Source organism: Diabrotica undecimpunctata, chromosome 1 (assembly GCF_040954645.1).
Source record: "Diabrotica undecimpunctata isolate CICGRU chromosome 1, icDiaUnde3, whole genome shotgun sequence".
Taxonomy (NCBI): domain Eukaryota; kingdom Metazoa; phylum Arthropoda; class Insecta; order Coleoptera; family Chrysomelidae; genus Diabrotica; species Diabrotica undecimpunctata.
Genome location: NC_092803.1, coordinates 38,382,998 through 38,389,937, shown reverse-complemented (window position 1 = coordinate 38,389,937; position 6,940 = coordinate 38,382,998).

Genomic DNA, 6,940 nt, shown 5'->3' with positions numbered 1-6,940 from the left:
ATCAAATAGTGGAAAAAGAAAAGTATTTTTGAAGTGTGTAAATATTTAGTTTCTTGCTGAGCGCTTTCGACTCACAAAACCATCTTCAGAGCTATGCTACAATAGAACAATAATAAATAGTTAATTTAAAGCTTACAATGTTTCACTTACCTCAATTATTTAAAGTTTCTCTACTAGGAGAGATATCATTTTCTTTTACGCTGGTTCTGTTCCAAATTTTCCAATTTTTTATTAAAAAACACACAAAACTGGACTCCACATAAAACACATAAATTTGGTTATGATACGGGTGTCAGATATAGAAGTACATATAAACATAGACCGAGCATATTGTCGATAAATAAAGCTCGGATTATAGGCAAAATGCCTTTTTTGCTTATTATAATTGTTTCTTGCACTTTTTGCCTTTTTTTTATAAATTCCGCCTATTTGTGCCTTTTTTAAAATTTCATGGTACTACCCATGATATTATTCTATTACTAAACTATGCTATAGTAAAATTTTGGGTCAAAATATCAATGGTTTGTTTATATAATATATAACAGATTTCTAGGAAAATATACCTGATCGAGACTTGAGGGTTAACTATTTGGAAATCCCTAAGCTTTATTAGTTTATTATTAGTGGTACAGTCGGTTACTGTATCAGAGTTTAGTCACAAATTGCTATATCCTAGTTTAGTTTTGTTGCGTATACCGAAAAGCAAAGAACACGTTTTAGACATTTGTGTGAAAAGATGACATCTATAGTGTATTTTTATGTATGAGAGAGTAATAAAACAATAAATTATGTATGCAAATCCCTAAACTGTTGATACGGGTGACTCAATGAAAAACAGATATTTGTCAACAAGTTTACAGAAGTATATAGGAAAACAATTTTAAATTGAGTATGACCACCAGGTATAAAGGTTGGAGCAGAATAGAATACAATAGTTGTGAGGCTAACTAATCCCTAAATAAGGTTGCCAGTGTCGGAGTGGTGGAGGTTAACAGGTACTAATGAATTTGCAAGAAATGTAAGATGTTTATTTTATTGGTTATATATAACCAATAAAAGTTTAATAAGTACCTACCTATTTGCAAAATAAAGTTTAATTCTTTAGATAAAATAAAATGTTTCATTTTATCTGAAATGAGTGCATTCCACGAAGTAAGGGTTTCAACAATCAAACATTTAATTCTTTAATTCCAGGAATCTACGACAGTAATTGACTAGATAATTACCTTCTAAACTTATTCCACAGAAAATGTGATAGTGGGTTTTTCCATTTTGTATATAGGAAGGTCCAAGTGGCGTATTCAAAATTCTTAACAGTTCACTAAAAGTAGGTACTTCAGTTGCAAGGTGCAGTTTATTGTGTATACTAGTGTTATGGAAAATTTGGAAGTGCCGTGTAAACGCCGAAAAATTGGTCCTCTAACAGTTAATGAAAAAACATTAATATTTAATTCTTTTAAATCATTTACAGACAAACGTTTATGTAAAAGTGTTGATGAGACCGTTGAGTTAGTTAGCAGTACACTTGGTGTTGGGAAATCTACGATTTACAGAGTTATTAAAGAAGAGAAATGTGGTAGTTTTCAAATGCCACGTAATGCTCCAGGGAAATCAAAATTTCAAATAGAATATCATTTTAAAGAAGGACTTCGACGGAAAGTGCATGAATTCTTCTTTAGACAAGAATTTCCAACATTGGATAAAGTTCTTGTCTCAGTTCAAGATGATAAGGATTACTCAGAAATGAGTAGAAGTACGTTATGGAAACTTTTAAAAGAAATAGGCTTCCGCTGGAAAAAGAATCCCAGAAAGTCTATTTTATTAGAAAGAAGCGATATTGTCATATGGAGAAGACATTTTCTAAGAACCATAAAGGAAATGAGAAACCAAAAAAGAAAAATATTTTATCTTGATGAAACATGGATCAACGAGGGTCATACACCAAATAAATTTTGGCAGGATGAAACTGTTACAAGTCAAAGGCACGCTTTTGTAAATAACTTATCTACTGGTTTAAACCCACCATCAGGAAAGGGACGCAGGCTGATAATAGTACACATTGGGAGTTCAGACGGTTTTGTTGAAGGTGGTTTATTAACTTTTGAATCAACTCGTACCGGTGACTACCATGAAGACATGAACGCTGATGTCTTTCAAGAATGGTTCGAACAAATGATAGATCTTCTTCCTAAGAACTGTGTAATAGTAATGGATAATGCAAGTTATCACTCCAGACTTATAGAAGGACTGCCCACAACCAAGTGGTTAAAAAAAGACTTGCAGAATTGGCTGAGTTCAAAAAATATTACGTACCATCCCGGATCTATAAGAAAGGAACTTTATTCGTTGTGTGCCCTTCATAAAGAAAAATTTAAAAAATACGAAATTGATGAAATTGCCAAAAATCGTGGAATGACAGTACTTAGATCCCCACCATATCATTGTGAATTAAACCCGATTGAACTGGTATGGGCACAGATAAAGAGTGAAGTTTCAAGAAAAAATACCACTTTTAAAATTCATGATGTTAAACAGTTGTTTTTGGAGGCCGTAAATAATGTAAAACCTGAAAACTGGGAAAAGGCAGTAAATCATACTATTAAAGAAGAGGAAAAAATGTGGAAGCTGGACAATATTACTGATAAAATGATCGAGCCAGTTATTATAAATCTTGGTTCTGAAAGTTCATCTTCTGAATCTGATTTGGATTTGTAACAGGTAGCTGTAAGTTTTATATCAATATTTTTATTCATCTATTTAACATACCTTAGACGGTTTTAAAAACTCTTTTTCTCTTTTGTAATTTTTAAAAATAAAAAAAAATGTGAATTTTTTAAAACCCTTTCTAATGTAGGCCAGTCAGTTCTAATATAGTGTGTGATAAAAGAGGTCACTTTTGTTTACATACACATAACACTTTATAACACTGAAATAATTCATTTATTTTTTACAATTATTCAAAGTAATTTTTCAATTAATCTTGAGCACGTCCATGGAGTGGTCGGAGCTACCAGTTAAAATTATGCTAATTACTCTCTCGTTCATAAAACTAAACTATAAATTAAGGCTATGGGTCGCACCTTATTCGGAACTTTCTCTAGAAGCAGATGGAGCATTTTGTAAACCATGCGGCAAATCGGTAAGTTTTATTTTTTCTCTTTTTTTCTCGTCCTAGAACATAACTAAATTCTAAAGCGGTTTTAGAATTCTAATTATTTTTTTTTAATTCTCAGATTTCAAGTAGAAAAAAGTACTTTATTGACCAGCATTGTGGAACCCCACTTCATAAACGTAATTTGGAAAAATTAAATTCCTCTAAGTTAGCCCAAATATCTCTGCGAGATAGTTTAAGCAGTTCAAAAAAAAAGGAGGAAGACGCATTTAAATTTGATTTATGCCAGATGATGATTGCATCCAACATTCCTCTATAGAGAGTTAATAACCCTAGTTTTAAATGCTTTTTCTAAAAATATCTTCTTACCGGACGAGAGTACATTCAGAAAACATACTGTGGAAAAATGTTATATGGAATGTATTTCAGAAATTAAGCGGGCGTTAGAGGGAAATTTTTTGTATATTATCGTAAATGAAACGACAGATGTATGCGACAGGTATATAGCTAATTTATTGATTGAAATTTTGAACGAAAACTTTGCGAGAAAACCTTATTTAGTTGCCGTTAAAGAATTGGAAAAAACAAACAATTTAACAATAAGTCGATTTATACAAGATAGTTTAACAAACCTCTTTTTACCCAACGCTATACGAGTGAATAATAGTATATTACTTTATGAGGCGGAGAAGCATGACTTTTCTTGACGCGCCCGATATTACGCGCCGAACGAAGTGAGGCGCGTAAATGAGGGCAAGTTAAGAAAAGTCGCTTCTTTGCCGAATAAAGTATACTATTTTTTCTTCAAACGTAGCAATTTTCAACCATAAATAGTACAATTCATACGCTATTTTTACTCGAAATTAACTGTGACAACTATCAAAGTCGTCTAGATGTTAGAAATTAAAATAATTAAGTCGTCGGTGGGATTTGCGTCTCCCTGGTTACATTTGTTTGACAGTTGTTTGCAATTATTAAAGACAGCTTATTGTTGTTGCAACCGCAAGCGCAAATTTAGTGCGAAAATGGAAAACCTAAACGAAATTGAGTCCGCGGCTAATGATGCAGTAGCACGTTTGGGGCCCTCCAAGTCCGATAAGAACGATAATGCTCAAAAAATTTTAAACCCTCATGATTCGCCAACATCGGGAATGATTGCTGAAAGTTGTTCTCGACCATCAGTATCATCAACAATTACCAATGCGTATTAAGAGTCGAGAACATTTTTGCACGGTTTCAATTTTGAAAATGCCTCATTAACTAATTGTACTTTTAATATTACTATAAATAAAAATGATGTTTGATTGTTGTTGATGACATTTGTTTCATATTGTTGCCATGACAACATTTTTCCCTCCGCCGTAAAGAAATGGGAAAAAAAACTGCTGCCGGCGGAGACATCAAACTTTGACAGGATCAAGTTAGATAAGTAATGTCATCATTATTTGACGTTTGAAGAAAAAATAGTTTTAATGCTTTCAGATGCTGTGGCATATATGTTAAAAGCTGCTGTTAATTTAAAGATTTTTTACCCTAATTGAATTCATTGCACTTGTGTAGCCCACGGGGTAAATAGAATTGCTGAAGAAATAAGAAATTTGTTTCCGTTGGTAAATAATTTTATAAATTTTATGAAAAAAGATTTTGTAAAGGCTCCGTTGAGAGTGCAATTATATAAAGAAAACTTCTTGGTGTCCCTTTGCTACCTAAACCAGTAATTACAAGGTGGGGAACCTGGCTCGAAGCAGTTTTTTTTTACTTTGAACACTGCAATGAAATAGAATTAGTTATCTCAGAATTTGATGATGATATTTCCCAAGCCATTCGAGAACCAAAAAAAAAATATTAAAAAATCCCAAATTGAAATAGGAACTCGCTTATATCAATGACAATTATAAATTAATAGTTACCACAATTACCTTATTAGAAAAACAAGAGATAAATTTATGTGAGTCAGTAAAATTAATAGATAATTTAAAGACGAAAATTAAATCGGCACCTGGAAGTATCGGTCAATTAAAAAAAAATGAAATATGTTTTCGACAAGAATGAAGGTTTTTCGTTTTTATCTAATGTTGCTATAGTTTTGAATGGGACATTTTCCGAGGAATTTCAAATTATGTCAGATTTATTATCCGATCTGAAATATGCTCCAATTACATCTGTCGATGTCGAATGTTCGTTTTCAATGTACAAATTAATTTTAAGTGATCGAAGACATAGTTTTAAGACCGAAAATATTAAAAAACATTTAGTTGTTTCTATTTATGATAAAATTTTAAGTGGTTACAATGTTTAATTATTAATTTACAGTTATTTAGTTACTAGTTTATTTAGACTAATGTTATGATTATGATGTGTAAATATACTTGCCGTAAGTTAATATTACGTTAATTCACTTTGTACAATAAATAATAAGTTATATTCCTTTATTGCCTATATTTTGCCTAAATGTTAATATTCCTGCCTTTTTTAATAAAATCTTTGCGTATATAGGCGCCTTTTTCTTCAATTTTTGTTGCCTATAAATCCGAGCTTTATCGATAAGATCTCTTGCAGTTTGTTCGATTTGTCTTTCCGTAGACCATTAAAGCTTATAGACATGCCGTATGCTATACAGAAAACGTTAGAAACTAAAACAGTTTACAGGTGTTTGCAAACTTTTTATAAGTCTGAAGTTCCAATTTAATACTTTTCCAATACATTATTTTTTTTTAATTAGGGTATTATCTTACAGTGCATTTAATTCTACTCAGCGACACAAAAAGGGGCCACATATCATTTCATGGGTAAGTAAATTCCTAAATTAAACTTGGAAAACCTACCAAAAATTTAGCACCTATTAATTTACTTTTCTCTTACAAAGTGTTTAAAATAGATACATATATGAGAGTCTTATATAATTTTTATTTCATAATTACGTTAAAAACTGAAGGATAAAACAAATAAATTGTGTAAGATTTCCTAAAGATTCATCATTGCAATAAAAATGGATTATAGCGTTGCGAAAAATCATATCTGTGCTTTGATGGTTGATGAAATGTATATACATCAGAGAATAGAACAAGATGGTGATTTTTAGGGTAGTTTTAGCTTAGAATTTATTAGTAATTATTAGACTTCGGCAAATATGCATATTGCATATTTTGCATATTGTGCATATTTTATGCAAATATTTCATATTTTGGCATATTTGTATAAAAGTATGCATAAAGTGCATAAAAGTTCAGATTTTTATACTGTATTTGAAAATTTTTAAACATACCAATTTATTTCAATTCTTGTATAAAATTTTGTAGTCATTTTAATCAAGAAATGATCTAAGTACGTAATCTCTACAGGTACAAAACATTTACAATTTCAAAGAAGATCAATTTAAGTAGCCCTCAACATTCTTAGAAAGTCTCGGTCACTGAGGCATTCAGTTATTGGATAATCGCTAAGGGTTCGCTCATTTGCATTTTATGATCTAATCCTCAAATCTATCTACAATTTATTGTATCTTAACAGCAGGTAAATGGCTAATAGTTTTGTTCCTAATTTAGGGATTTTCCAAAATCTCCCAGTTTATTGAATTAGGTACCTAAACATTTCTAATTTGATGCTCAGATTTGTAAATCATTTTTGTTTTGATATTCAAAGCGTAAACACTCGTTGTGCGTAACAAAAAGGAAGATTGTGATTTTATAATGCCTAAAACAACCAGTGCTTCAACTTGGATTAAACCTTATAAAGAGCTGTCTATGGATATGGGAAAAATCTACGGTTCAGTCTGTGGCAAAATTGTAAGTATCTAATATTTTCTATTAAATATCTAATATTTCATAC